Source organism: Dasypus novemcinctus, chromosome 20 (genome assembly GCF_030445035.2).
Source record: "Dasypus novemcinctus isolate mDasNov1 chromosome 20, mDasNov1.1.hap2, whole genome shotgun sequence".
Lineage (NCBI taxonomy): Eukaryota > Metazoa > Chordata > Mammalia > Cingulata > Dasypodidae > Dasypus > Dasypus novemcinctus.
The window spans coordinates 32436698-32452883 of record NC_080692.1 but is presented as its reverse complement, the minus strand read 5'-3'; positions in this window follow the sequence as shown (position 1 = coordinate 32452883).

Here is a 16186-nt window from a genome sequence, read left to right as displayed (position 1 = left end):
AATATCAGCAGACTAGAAGAGGCAGAGCAGAGAATTAGTGATGTGGAAGACAGTACATCGGAAATCAAACAGATAGTAGAATTGATCAATAAAAAGATAGAAAAAGTCCAGCTAGGACTTAGGGACCTGAATGACAATGCAAAATGCACAAACATACTTATTATAGGCATCCCAGTAGGAGAAGAGAAGGGAAAGGGATCAAAAGGAGTGTTGCAGGAAATAATGGCTGAAAACTTCCGAAATCTACTGAAATAGACAGATGTACATATCCAAGAAGGACAGCACACCCCAATCGTCATAAACCCCAACAGGCCCACCCCAAGACATATACTTGTCAAATTATCCAACGCCCAAGACAAAGAGAAAATTCTAAAAGCAGCAAGAGAAAAGAAAACCATCACATACAAGGGAAGCTCCATAAGATTAAGTGCTGATTTTTCATCTGCAACCATGGAGGCAAGAAGGCAGTGGTATGATATAGTCAAGGTACTAAAAGAAAAAAATTTCCAACCAAGAATACTCTATCCAGCTAAACTAGCATTCAAAAATGATGGAGAGTTCAAAATAATCACAGATAAACAGAAACTGAAAGAGTATACCAACAAGAAACCTCCCCTTCAAGAAATTCTAAAGGGAGATCTGCAGGAAGAAAGGAAAAAACAGGACAGGCAGAGTTGGAGGAGAGTGTAAGAGCAACAAAAAGACAAAAAGAGAAGGGGAAAACAAACAAACAAAATATGGCAAACACAAGTCCAATCAAAATATGGCTAACATAAATAATTCCTTGAAAGTAGTAACACTGAATGTCAACAGATTAAACTCACCTATCAAAAGATTCAGACTGGGATATTGGATAAGGAAATATGACCCATCTATATGCTGTCTACAAGAGACACATCTTAGACCCAGGGACTCATGGAGGCTGAAAGTGAATGGTTGGAAAATAATCATACAAGCAAACAATAACCAAAAAAAGGCAGGAGTAGCTATATTAATATCAGACAAAATGGACTTTAAATGCGAAACAATTGTGAGAGACAAAAAAGGATACTACATTTTAGTAAAAGGGACAATCTGTCAAGAAGATCGAACAATCATAAATATTTATGCTCCTAACAAGGGCGCCTCTAAATACGTGAGGCAAATGCTGGAAAAACTAAGTGAAAGAGTAGATACATCTACAATTTTGGTGGGGGATTTTAATACACCACTATCAACTCTGGACAGAACATCTCAAAAGAGAATCACTAAAGAAACAAAATATCTGAACAGTATATTAGAGGACCTGGATCTAATAGACATATACAGGTCATTACACCCAAACACAGCAGGATATACATTTTTCTCAAGTGCACATGTATCATTCTCCAAGATAGAGCATATGCTTGGCCACAAAGAAAGGCTTAATGAATTCAGAAAAATTGAAATCATACAAAATAATATCTCTGACCACAGTGGAGTGAAGGTGGAAATTTGCAAGGGCCAGAGGCCCAGATTTCATGATTTGGAAATTAAACAGCACACTCTTAGAAAAAACAGTGGGTCAAAGAGGAAATCTCAAAAGAAATCAATGACTACCTTGAAACAAATGATAATGATAACACAACATACCAAAATTTATGGGATGCAGCAAAAGCAGTCCTGAGAGGGAAATTGATAGCCATAAATTCATACATCAAAAAAGAAGAAAGAGCAAAAATTGAAGAACTAACTGCACATTTGGAGGAATTAGAAAAAAAACAACAAAGTAATCCAACAGGAAGAAGAAGGAAGGAAATAACAAAGATAAAAGCAGAATGAAATGAAATAGAAAATAAGAAAGCACTTGAAAAGATAAACAAGACCAAGAGCTGGTTTTTTGAGAAGATCAACAAAATTGACAAACCTTTAGCAAGACTAACAAAGAAAAAAAGAGAGAAGATGCAAACACAAAATAAGAAATGAGAAAGGAGATATCACCACTGACCCCACAGAAATAAAGACTATCATAAGAGGATACTTTGAAAAACTATATTCCAACAAAAATGACAATTTAGAGGAAATGGACAAATTCCTAGAAACACATAAGCAGCCTATATTGACGAAAGAAGAGATTGATGATCTCAACAAACCAATCACAAGTAAAGAGATAGAATCAGTCACTAAAAACCTCCCAACTAAGAAGAGCCCAGGGCCAGATGGTTTCACAGGTGAATTCCACAAAACATTCCGGAAAGAACTAACACCAATCCTGCTGAAACTCTTTCAAAAAATCGAAACAGAAGGAACATTGCCTAACTCCTTCTATGATGCCAACATTACCCTAGTACCAAAGCCAAACAAAGACACCACAAGAAAGGAAAATTACAGGCCAATTTCTCTAATGAACCTAGACGCAAAAATACTTAACAAAATACTTGGTAATCATATTCAACAACACATTAAATGAATTGTACACCATGACCAAGTGGGATTCATTCCAGGTATGCAAGGATGGTTCAACATAAGAAAAGCAATCAATGTAATACACCATATAAACATATTGAAGGAAAAAAATCACATGATTTTATCTATAGATGCAGAAAAAGCATTTGGCAAAATACAGAACCCTTTCTTGATAAAAATACTCCAAAATATCAGAATACAAGGAAATTTTTTGAATATGATAAAGAGTATATATCAAAAACCTACAGCCAACATTGTTTACAATGGAGAAATCCTAAAATCCTTCACTCTAAAGTCAGGAACAAGACAAGGATGCCCACTGTCTCCCCTTCTATTTAACATTGTCTTAGAAGTACTTGCTCGAGCACTGAGGCAAGAACCAGATATAAAAGGCATTCAAATTGGAAAGGAAGATGTCAAAATTACATTATTTGCAGATGACATGATCTTAAACATAGAAACCCCTAAGAGGTCTACAACAAAGCTTCTAGAACTCATAAATGAGTTTAGTAAAGTTGCAGGTTATAAGATCAATGCACAAAAATCAGTAGCATTTCTGTACATCAATAATGAGCAAGATCAGGAGGAAATCAAGAAACAAATATCATTCAAAATAGTAAATAAAAAAATCAAATATTTAGGAATAAATTTAACTAAAGATGTAAAAAACTTATACACCGAGAACTATACAAGACTGTTCAAGGAAATCAAAGAAGACCTAAATAAATGGAAGAATATTCCCTGTTCATGGATAGGAAGACTAAATATTATTAAGATTTCTATCCTACCAAAACTGATCCACACATTCAATGCAATCCCAATAAAAATCAACAGAGCCTTCTTTAAGGAACTAGAAAAACTAACTATGAAATTTATTTGGAAAGGAAATAGGCCCTGAATAGCCAAAGACATATTGAAAAAGAAAAACGAAATTGGAGGATTCACACTACCTGACTTCAAAACATACTACAAAGCTACAGTTGTGAAAACAGCATGGTACTGGCATAAGGAGAGACACACAGACCAATGGAATCGAATTGAAAGTTCTGATATAGAACCTCATATATATAGCCATATATTATTCGATAAAGCCACCAAACCCTCTCAACTGGGAGAGAATGGCCTATTCAACAAATGGTGCCTGGAGAACTGGATATCCATATGTAGAAGAATGAAAGAGGATTACCATCTCACACCTTATACAAAGATCAACTCAAGATGGATCAAAGACCTAAATATAAGAGCCAAGACCAGAAAGACCTTGGAAAGCTGTGTAGGGAAACATCTACAAGAACTTGAAATAGGAAATGGCTTCATGAATATCACACCAAAAGCACGAGCAGCAAAAGAACAAATAGATAAATGGGACTTCCTCAAAATTAAAGCCTTCTGCACCTCAAAGGAGTTTGTCATGAAAGTAAAAAGGGAACCCACACAATGGGAGAAAATATTTGGCAACCATATATCTGATAAGAGACTTATAACTTGCATATATAAAGAACTCCTATATCTTGAAAATAAGAAGATAAACAACCCATTTAAAAAATGGGAAAAAGATTTTAACAGACAATTCTCCAAAGAAGAAATACAAATGGCTATAAAGCACATGAAAAAATGCTCCAAATCTCTAGCTATCAGGGAAATGCAAATCAAAACTACAATGAGATACCATCTTACTCCCATAAGATTGGCAGCTATGAAAAAAACAGAATACAAATGCTGGAGAGGATGTGAAGAAAGGGGAACACTCATCCACTGCTGGTGGGAATGCTGAAGGATCCAATCATTCTGGAGGACAGTGTGGTGGTTTCTCAAAAAACTAAGCATAGATTTGCCATATGACCCAGCAATACCACTGCTGGGTATATACCCAGCAGAACTGAAAACAAGGACACAAACCGGTATATGCACATCAATGCTCATAGCAGCATTGTTCACTATCACCAAAAGTTGGAATCAACCCAAATGCCCAACAACAGATGAGTGGATCAATAAAATGTGGTATATACTTACAATGGAATACTACTTGGCTTTAAGCACAAATACACTACAAACACACGTGATAACATGGATGAATCTTGAGAACCTTATGTTGAGTGAAGCAACCCAGGCATTGAAGGACAAATACTACATGACCTCAATTATATGAACTAAGCAAGCTGCCTCAGAGAGCTAGAGACTGGAAGATCGGCTTACAGGAAATCGGGGGGTGGAGGAAGGATGTGAGCTGACGTCTGCAAGGGTGGAATCTATGATGAGCTGCTGGTAAGCATGAGCACAAAGAAGAGCTAAAATGGGGGCAAGGGGTTGCCTTTGGGTGGGGCTTTGCAGGTTTGAGGGGGGCTGGGTATGGGCTGATGGGTAATATTGCCCAAAAAATTAGGGGGAAGGAGGGGCAACATACGAACATAGGAGATTGTCAGGTGTTTGTTGAGAGTAAAATGCTAAGAAAACCATATCAAAATATAATTAGGAGGGTTACCTGTTTAGGATACTCGGAGGGGATGGTCTGACATGGGACGGACTCCTGGGGAATATATGAATGCTCATTTTGCCAGGGTGGGTTGTACCATTGGGTAGAGACCCAAGTAGTGAGAGTGGGGGTGGATCCACATCCTAGGGAGGACTAATGCCATCAAATAGAGGGAACTGTATCTCTCGAGAGAAAGGGTGGCACCCAGGGCATTAGGGCAGTTGAGCAAGTCAGGCCCTGATCACTGTTGCAATATCTCTGGACGTGGCTCCTTGGGAAATGGAGATTGGCTATCACTGTGGGCCCCAAGGGGAGGGGAAAATGGATGTTGAATGGATGGAACCAAGGTAAAAGTGGGGGCAAGAGAGGAGTTTCGCTAGAGTACACAAGGATGGGTATAAAACATGTAATATTACACCAAAAACATATAGGGGATGACAGACTAATAATGCAAACCATATTGTAAAACATAGGATAACTAAAAAATTTAGAAAACTGTATATCCTAAAGTATGGACCACAATGTAAGCACAGATGTCACCTTGTTTGAAAGCTATTGTCTCGGAGTCTGTACATCAGTTTTAGTAAATATGATATGAATAAGTTAAAAGATTATCGCTGTGGAAGGGAAAAGGTTTTATGGTGGATGTGTGGGAGTACTGTATATTGTATATATGAATTACTGTGATCTAAGGCTCTTGTGAAGAGAAGCTCAATAATTAGGAAAAAAGAAAAGAAAAAGATAGGATATAGAATTTTTCCAAATCAATATGTATTCTATATTTAACCTTTAAACTCATTGCTATATTCCATTTTACTAGTAAGGGAACCTGACATTATATTGGGCTTCACTTTTCAGGAAGTTTTGGATCACAGAGTGGTTCAACAATGGCAGCGGAGGAATACTGGTATGTGATGTTATTGAAAGGCGATATATGGTTGACAGGGAGTTATACAGGGCATGTGTCCAGGGTGCATGGAAATGTTTGGATATACTCATAGTGGAAACAATTAAAAACAACAGGTGGGGGGGTACTGGGTTCCTGGCCGGGTGGGGGCTCTGTCGTGGTCCCTAGGGGAGCAGCGGCAGTCCCCCAGGTGCAACGGTAAGGACCAGGAAGGAATGAGGGTCCAACAGTGAGCCCTTGATACTAATGACTATGCTTGTGAGCCTATACACCTGAAATAAGAACAAGGCCTAGAGCAGCACTGTGCCTAAGAGTTCCCTCCTGACAGCCTCCCTGTTACTCAAATGTGGCCAGTCTCGAAGCCAAACTCAGCATGTAAATGCACTGCCTTCCCCCCAGCGTGGGACATGACACCCGGGGATGAGCCTCCCTGGCACCGAGGCATCACTACCAAGTACCAGCTGATGATGTAACTAGAAAATGACCTTAAATTAAAGGTTCAATGTGGACCAGCAGAATATCCCTGTCTACATGTAATAAGAGGAGTTAAAAATGCTGTTTGACCTAAAGTAAGGGGGAAATGGAAAAGACAAATGAGTTCATATGGCTATGAGTTTCTAAAAAAGAGTCTGGAGGTTGTCAGAAGGATTGCCCTTATGCACACCTGAGCAGAGTCTCAGAGACAGATAAAGTAGATGCAACCCCAGATATTGGTCCTTTTGAGGGCTAAAGAGACCCACAGGTTCTATGGTCATGGCAGATGGGGTTCACTGCCATGCCAGTTGGCCCTTCTTTGGAGCTGGTGTTTCTGCGTGATGGAGCTGGACTCAGATGGGATCTCTTTCACAAGACTTTCATGCTACTTTACTGGAATTGTAGTTGGTGCTGGGGCTTAAGATATATCCAGGGGATTTGAATCTCTGGACTGACAATATGATAGCCAGGCCCTGAGCTTCAAAAGACTTCAGCTCCTACACTCTAATTTATTGGACTTACTCCACTAAGCTAACATGGAATTGAAGAATGTCAACCACCACACCATGGAGCCTAGAGTGCCTACAACTGAAAGCAAGAGGATTGCATCCAATATCTATGTGGATTCTAAAACCCCTCTTGACATAGATGTGGAATGGACACAACCAAGCCAAGGTCCACAGAAAGGAGGATCAGAGTGGACTTAATGATATTCTATTCATGAACTATTGTGGTTAATGATCGAGAAAATGTGGCATTGATGTGGAAAAAGTGACCATGGTGGCTGCTGGGTGCAGGGAATGGGAGGAAGAGAAGAGATGTGGGGGAATTCTCAGGACTCGGAGGTGTCCTGGGTGGTGCCCTAGGGACAATTGCCGGATGTCGTATGTCCTCCCATGGCCTACTGGATGGAATGTGGGAAAGTGTGGGCTATGGTGTGGAACACGGGACATGGGGTGCAGCGATGCCCGGAGATGCACTCACCAGATGCAATGGATGTGACATGATGATGGGGGAGAGTGTTATTGTGGGGGAAGTGGTGGGGTGGGGGTGGTGGGGGCGAATGGGGACCTCATATTTTTTTAATGTAATATCTTTTAAAAAAATGAATAAATTGAGTAGAATTTGAAAAAAAAAAAGAAAAAGGGAGACAAGAACACAGAAGAGCACATAGAAAGTGGAAACAGAGAGCAGACAACAAGCAAGCCACAAGCGAGGGAGGGGAGGGATAAAATAAATACAGACACATGGAATAATGCACAGTGAATGGACACAGAGAACAGACACCAAGCAAGCTGCAAAGGGGCGGGGGGGTAATAAAAATTAATTTGTATTTCTCAATAGGTTTTTTCAACAAACTTACTTCTCCTAAATCAAGTCTTTGTGATTTTAGATCAGGAGCTTATATATATATATATATATATATTTCAAAATAAGTACTCTATGCAACCATTCTATTATTTATTTTGACAAATCCACCATACCCTTCTGCATTTACTCCAATACAAAGATTTAGGGCAAATAAATATTTTAAAATGAGAATTCTATTTCTAGCCATTATTTATGAAATATTTTGAAGCATTTTCAAAATCATTGAAATGAAAATTCCCTTATGAACTTCAAAATGACTGCTGTGGTTATTATATATGCCATCAAAACAAGGCACAGTACTCCCAGGATCCCAGCAATGATCTTTCTGGAGGCAATGCAAAATCTGCAGGGAGAGAAAGAGTAGATAGAGGTGAGTATTTGGTTCACATATTCTAAATGCTGGACGCCAAACCCACATCCACCATTGTAATGTTCTTTCAAAATATACCACTGAATTTTCAGGAAATACAATGCTCTAAAAGCCTGAGTAACATTGCTCTTCAGAGTTCATACTGGAACACCACATTCACACATTGAGCTCTGATCCACAAAAATGAAAAAAAACAAAATGAGGTTATTTACTAAATCTGACCATCCATGTTCCATGTCTACAATCTGTACTTTCCCCTCTCCTCTGCACCCCAAAAGCACATCCTAGAGCAGTTATATTGAGAATCTATTGAAGGTTTTACCTTTGCAAGGTGAATTCTTGTCATTCCCTTGAGGATCACAAGAAGTATTTTGAAGGTTTAATTCCACATAAGTTATTTCCTGCACAAGGTCTGAAATGGAGCAATTAGTACCCATAGGTTTGATTTGCTTCCTCTTTGGGTTCTTGGCCAGATTCAGTTCTGCATGGGTTATTCTTTCATTATCCATCTCTGCAACTCAGTGGTAAAAGAGATTCTGCTCTATGATAACTGTACTTAAGTCAATACATGGTGTAGAAAATGACATATCCCCAGTCCACCCACACCAGTGAGGAGGGAAGGGAGCAGGTGCACTGAAGACAGTGGCCATTTCTCAGCTGAAGAATTATTCAGTGATATAACAGGTGTCTCATGGTACATAGTAAGCATGTCTTAAAATATTCTGCATTTGACAAAATACTTTTGGTTAGAATGAGGTAAAGTTAAATCACTGAAGAATAAAGAAGTTCATAAATTAAGAATAACCTTATCTCTTAAAAGTCAGATTCTACTGGAATATTTTAATACTATAAAACCAGTGTTAGATATTAAAGTTTTATTTTGAAAAAATTATGCACTAATTTTTATGATAATTTTGAAATCCAATGACAAATACTGAATGCTCTAAAGGTGGGGGAAATGGAAAATTAGCATACATTTAATGTATTACAGTAAATTATTTTGATTTGGTGATATTCATTTATTTATTTAAGGAGATAAGATACCTTATATGATCTTTTTTCTTATTAATGAGTATGTGCAAATTTTTGAGAACTCATTGAAAATTCAAGGAACTATTTTCTATGTCTAAAAACATCATATGACAGACTAAACTTATCTATAAACCAAAGAATATTGGAGACACCACCCAAGAAAAAAAGATATTTTAAGTTTTTATTTTATAGACAAAGCTGTCAAGTGACCTAATGCTAAAATAGAAGACCATAAGCTCACAAATCATTGTGCAGACAATTTATGGAGCCACATAATGGGTTCAAGTTTCCAGAAAGATATTAAAGTTGTCAAGGAAGCTGAAGTTACATTTATTTATGTAAGTAATTACAATCATTCAGTTAACATGATTTAATAATTCAGTCAAAGATTTTACTAACAGTGATAGCTAGAAATTAACTCCAGCTTTGAAACTTAAGATGTGTGGCCTTTAAATTGTTACTTAATGTTTGGGGTTTCTTAAATTTAGATTAGCATTTTATGGAATCTATCACAGCCTGAATTTTTTTTAAAAAACCGAACTGCATGCATTTAAATGAATTTTTATGAGGAATTATGTTTTGCCTTGCATCATTCAATGAACTCTTAAAGACACAGTTATAAAGTATGGGCTAATTAATTATAATAGAATGCATTATTACACAATGACAAACATTTGATCAACTATAAAATTCAAAATTAATGATTCTTTGTCATGAAGATCATAGAATTTCCATTTAAATTACTTTGATTAACAAACTCCATGGGTGTGTGTGCACTCATTTGCCAGTTTTCCACAGGTACTGATTAGAGCAACTTAAGAAGTGATTGAAATATTTCATATTTGAGGTATGCTTTTTATCCCATATTATTCAAATAAAGCCTCTAATATTCTACTTTGTTTTTTATTATGGTAGAAATATAAAATAATATAATATAATATAATATAAGTTATATAATACAATTAATATAATATATTATTTTGGAATACCACAGCTGCATCATGCACAGCATTTGTAATCTCCCACTCAGTGAGGTGGGTCAGCAGGCAAATGGGGTGCAGTGGACATACATACCTTTGTCAGCCAGAAAGTCATGCATTCTTGGCTGACTCCTAAAGACATCTGGCATTGCTGGGAAGATAGGAGATGTTTAAAGGATCAATCAAGGGCAAGAGCATGTGCTCTTTACAGACTGTCCTGTGCTGACTCAGAGTGCAGTCAGAGTATAAAAAGCAGGTGGCTCATGAATGTGTTACTTAAGGCACGAACAGGAAATTTTCATAATTGGGTTATTTTTAAGGCAGTTTATCACCCTGCACACCTACAGAGCATATAAGACTTCGAACTCCTATTATAAGTATGAAGTCTACATTGAAAGGTGTTACTGCCCCTTTCAACTGCTGTTGATAAAAAGGTTTCACGTTCAATGAATTTTGGTGGGAGAGTACCATTTGAAAAAAGTAGCACTATTTGATTAGGTCATCTTGATGTGGTTACTAAGAGAATAGTGACATTTTGAAAAATAGCTGTTTTGACAGAACCACATAAGACAGTAATGCTTTTAAAAAAATCATGTAAGCAGTTAATCTGTTTCAGTCTATCACAGAGTCTGCAAATTTAGGTCATGTTAACACAATCTTAAATGTCTAAACCCTACATTTAGGGCTCTTTACTAATCTTGCCATGATATATTTGTTTTATATAGCTCCTTTTTATAATATTTCTATAATGAGGTAAAATATTTTAAAAAACATAGCACATTGCAAGGAGTGCCCTGCCACGCAGGGGTGTCCCCCGTGTAGGGGAGCCCCACATGCAAGGAGTGTGCCCGTAAGGAGATCTGCCCAGCGTGAAAGAAAGTGCAGCCTGCCCAGGAATGGCACCGCCCACACTTCCCCTGCCGCTGACGACAACAGAAGCGGACAAAGAAACAAGATGCAGCAAATAGACACAGAGAACAGACAACCGGGGGAGGGTGGGGAATTAAATAAAATAAATAAATCTTAAAAAAAAAGCAAAACAAAAAACATAGCACATTTTCAACAGGTAAAGATTTTTGTCACTAATTATCTAAGGAATTACTACATTTTGTATAATAGTTGGCACAATCCCAGAACTCCACAACTTATCTCCTTGGTTTCTCTGCTCTGGTTCTTAAAATTATATATTGAATATAACTTACTTCTTTTAAAATAAATTATATTATCTTCAGATATACCCTGATAAAAATATTACAATACTGAAATATATCAGCTTGCTAAAAGTTGAAATATCAGGACAACCAGCAAGATGGCAGCAGAGTAAGGAGATCCTAGAGTCAGCTCCTGCTACAGGGCAGTTAGTAAACACCCAGAGCTATCTGGAGCTATCTGAAGCCCCGTTTTGGGGAGCAAAAGAGCATCCTGCAACATCCTTGAAGGAATGGAAGGAGGAGACTGCCCATCTGCAGAGAAGATTCATTTGTTAAGTAGAGTGCTCCACTCCCTGGAGGCCAGTGCCCATCCTCCACTGGAAGCACAAGCCTCTTGAGAGCTGTTCTGTGCCTGGAATTGAAAGCTCCACTTCCCAAAAACGGGAAGAAGAGAAGTTTGGACACCAACTTCAGCTACTGATGAGTAAATTCAGAGGGCTAAAGTTAAAGTTTGAGCCTAGTCAGAAAGATGCCAGGAGCTGCCATCTTAACCCCATAGTGGCATGAGGGGAAGTTAGGTGGACAGTGCTGGTGGGGACCAGCTTCTTTCCATCCAGATAAGACTGTAGCTCTAGCCTAGGTCCCAGTGCCAGCTCCAGCAGGGAGGAAGTTGCAGGAATGTGTGCCAGCCAGCGTCTCTGGGAAATTACCAGCTAAGCCACAGCGGACAGTAATTGTCCTACTCTGGTGGTACCAGCCACCCCAGGAGCTATTCTGTGGCTGGAATTGGAAGTTCCATTTCCCAAAAACAGGGGAGGAGGAGATGGTTGTCTGCTGATTTCAGCTACTGGTTGGTAGACTCAGCTGGCTAAGATATAAACCTAGGAACAGCTAGGGTGAGAGTCTGTCAGAAAGAGGTCAGTGGCCACCATTTTGGCTCTTCCCCCAGCCTGAGGGGAAGCCAGGACTGAAAATCACAGTGATTGTAGGATCTGGTTTTTTTCACCCAGATTGGCCTGCAGCCCTAGACTAGGCTTCAGCCCTACCTCTGGCAGAGAGGAGGCTGGCAGGTCTTGCACCAGCCTATCCAGGTAATTGCAGATACCTTTGGCTGGCACAGACTGAAAATTAGAATTTGACTGGGGCAATTGCATTCATCTTGGACATGCACTACATAGATACCTGTCCTCACCTGCAGCTCCATCCCTGCCACAGGCATGGGAAAAAGGGGCATTAAGTTTCATCAGTCTCTCTGGGCAACTACAGTCTATGCCTGCATGACTTGGATTATTTCACACAGCTGTGATTCTGTCCCTACTCCTGGCAAAGGAGAAAGTTGGGAGAAGCTTCATTTGTCCCTAGAGCAATGAAGACAGCTTGAACCTCCACAGTCTATAGTACCAATTACAACCTTGGCTCCTACTGTACAATCAGCAAGGGAGAAAGTACAGAAAGCCCTAAACTAAAGAGAAAAACTACACCCAGAATAAATACTCTAGTAATCCAGATGCTGAGACACCAACAAAAAATGACAACCCACAGCAAGAAACAGGAAGCTATGGCCCAGTTAAAGGAACAAGATAAGCCTCAAGATGACTTAAAGGAGTTGAGACAACTAATCATAGATGTTCAAACAACTCTCCTTAATAAATTCATTATGAAGGCTAAAGAGATTAAGGATATTAAGAAGACACTGGATGAGCACAAAGAAGAATTTGAAAGCATACACAAAAAATATCAGATTTTATGGGAATGAAAGTGCAATAAATGAAATTTTAAAAAATGGGAATCATATAATAGCAGATTTGAGGAGGCAGAAGAAAGGATTGGTGAGCTTGAAGAAATGGCCTCTGTAAGTGAACATACAACAGATTAGATGGAGAAAAGAATGGAAAAAATTGAGCAAGGTGTCAAGGAGCTAAATGACAGCAAAGGCATGCAAACATATGCCTCGTGGGTGTCCCAGTGGAGAAGAGAAGGTAAATGGGCAGAAGGAATATTTGAAGAAATAATGGTAGAAAATTTCCCAACCTTATTGAAGGACATAGATATTCATGTCCAAGAAACACAATGCACTTCCATCCAAAAAAATCCAAATAGACCAACTAGGAGACACATTCTCATCAGAATGTCAAATGCCAAAGACAAAGAGAGAATTCTGAGAATAGCAAGAGAAAAGTAATGCATCACATATAAGGGATATTCAATAAGATTAAGTGCTGATTTCTCACCAGAAACCATGGAGGCAAGAAGATAGTGGTCTGATACATTTAAGATACTATAAGAGAAAAATTTCCAGCCAAAAATCTTATACCCAGCAAGACTTTCTTTAACAAATGAGGACAATTTAGAATATTCACAGATAAACAGAAACTGAGAGAATTTCTACACAGGAGACTAGATTTTCAGGAAACCCTAAAGCATGTGCTAGAGCCTGAAAAGAAAAGACAAGAGAGAGAGCCATGGAAGAGAATCTAGAAATGAAGATTATATCAATAAAAGTAACTAAAAGTGTCAAAAGAGTGGTGAAAATAAAATATGACAGATGAAATTCAATAGTCAGGAATAAACTTAACCAATGATGAAAGCAGTTGCATTGAGAAAACTGCAACTCAATGTTAAAAGAAATTCTTAAATAACTGGAAGAACCTCCATGCTCATGGATTGGGAGACTAAATGTCATTAAGATATTGATTCTAAACAAATTGATATACAGATTCAATGCAATCCCAATAAAAATTACACCAGATTAACAATAATTTTGAAAACATGATCATCAAATTTATTTGGAAGGGTTAGGGGTCCTGAATAGCCAGAGACATCATAAAAAGGAAAAGCAAACTCTCATCTCTGGACTTTAAATCATATTACCTAGCTATAGTGGTATTGGCATAAAGACAGACAGATAGACCAATGGAACCAAATTTATGGCTCAGAAACAGACCCTCACATATATGGTCAAGTGATTTTTGACTAGCCTGTCAAACCCATGAAGCTTGGGCCGAACAGACCATTCAGCAAATGGTGCTGAAAAAATTGGATATCCACAGCCAAAAGAAGGAAAGAGGACCCCTATCTCACACATTTTCCAAAAATTAACTCAAAATGGATCAAAAACCTAAAAATAAAAGCAAGAACCATGAAACTTCTGGAAGAAATTGTAGGGAAATATCTTCAAGACCTGGTAGTAGGTGGTGGATTCTTAAAGGAAATAAGAGGAGGGCTGAGATGGATACTGATATTTAATGTATGTAAAAGTTTTAATTAGCTTTACGGTAAAGGTGTAGAAATGTATAGAGTGGATCTTAACATATAGTAAGTAACAGCTAGTTTAAAAATGGGGATGTGGCTGAAAATGGTAGTCTAGATATATAAATGCCAATTGAAAGAATGCTAGAGAATAACCTAGGAATTGACCAGCACAGTAAACCATGAGGTGGATGAGAACTTTGGTTGACGGTAGATATGCAAGAGTGTCCTTTGTGAGCTAGAGCAAATGTACACCACTACTGCAGGGTGCTGGGAATGTGGAGAAGCATGGGAAAAATATAGCTGGAGTGACCCATGGACTGTGGTTAGCAATAATAATATAACATTCTTGCATCTATGTGAAAGATGTACTGTGTTGATGAGGGAGTATGGATAGTTGAGCCAAATGTACACTGTGGACCTGGTAACAATCAGATGGCATTATTTTATCTGTAGCAAATGTTCCACCACAGTGTGATGTGTTCATGGAGGGGTGTTGTTTGGGAATTCTGCACAAGTGCATGATTTATAAGTTTACAACTACTGTCATAAAAATATATATATTTAAAAAAAAATAGAGTGAGTTGGGAGAAAAACACACCAAATGTAAGATAAGGACTATGATTAGTAGTAAGATTTTGACAATTCTTTCATAATTTGTAACAAACATCTTACAACAATACAAGGCATTAGTGGAGGTTTGATGTATGGGACCCCTGTATGATGTTATGCATGTTTGCTTTGTAAGTTCACAACTTTTACTATACACTTAATTGTTTATGTGTGTTCATATATAAGTGATATAAAAATAATAATAATAGGGTTGGTTGGGAGAGAATACTTTGGTTAGTTGTAAAATTATGACAATGCTCTTTAATCATTAGTTAAAAAGGTTTAACAACAATGTAAGTTATTGGTGCTAGAGTGATTTATGAGAGTCCTGTATGATGTTATATATGTTTGTTTTGTAAGTTCACAACTATTGTTTATGTATGTTTATGTATGAATGATATACTTCAATAAATTTTTAAAAATTGAAATGTCGAATACTTATTTGGTCACTTATTTTTTCATTCTACAATAAAAATTAATTGTATTTTAATATGAATCTTCAGGTTAAAATGACAAAACTTATATTAAACTATGTAGGGAAATGAAAATTATTTTTTAAAAAATCTCTTCCAACAAAAAATAGGGAAGGTATAAAAAGGAGACTTTTAACCCACAAATTGAAAAGACATGAGTATGAAAATAAATAAAATTTAAAATCAAGATTATCTACTTGTACCAAATAGAATTATTTTAATCATTCTTCATGTTGAATCAAGAAAAGGAGAAATGTTTTTTCATTTGTTACCTAGCATTCCTTAGGAAATTCACTTCCCTGCCACTACTAGGAGATTGAGGACAGAGTAGGTCATACCTTAAGCTTTCTCACTTCTAGGAATATGACATTTAAATTCATAGTCTTGTTCCTGAATTCTCTACTTATTTTTGTGCCCTCAATTATGATAGCTTTATTTACTTTCAGTATGTGAATATAGCTATTGATATAAATAATGATAGTGCAATTTTATTCATTTATATTAGTGTATTTATATTCATTATATTTTCATAAATTAATAATATTCTTTTTCTTTCTGTGTGTATACATATATGTATGCATTTATGTAAATATATAACCACATAAATACATGACATTTCTGATAATGGCAGATCCTAGAGATGGAAAACATAGACTCCAATACGAAGTGA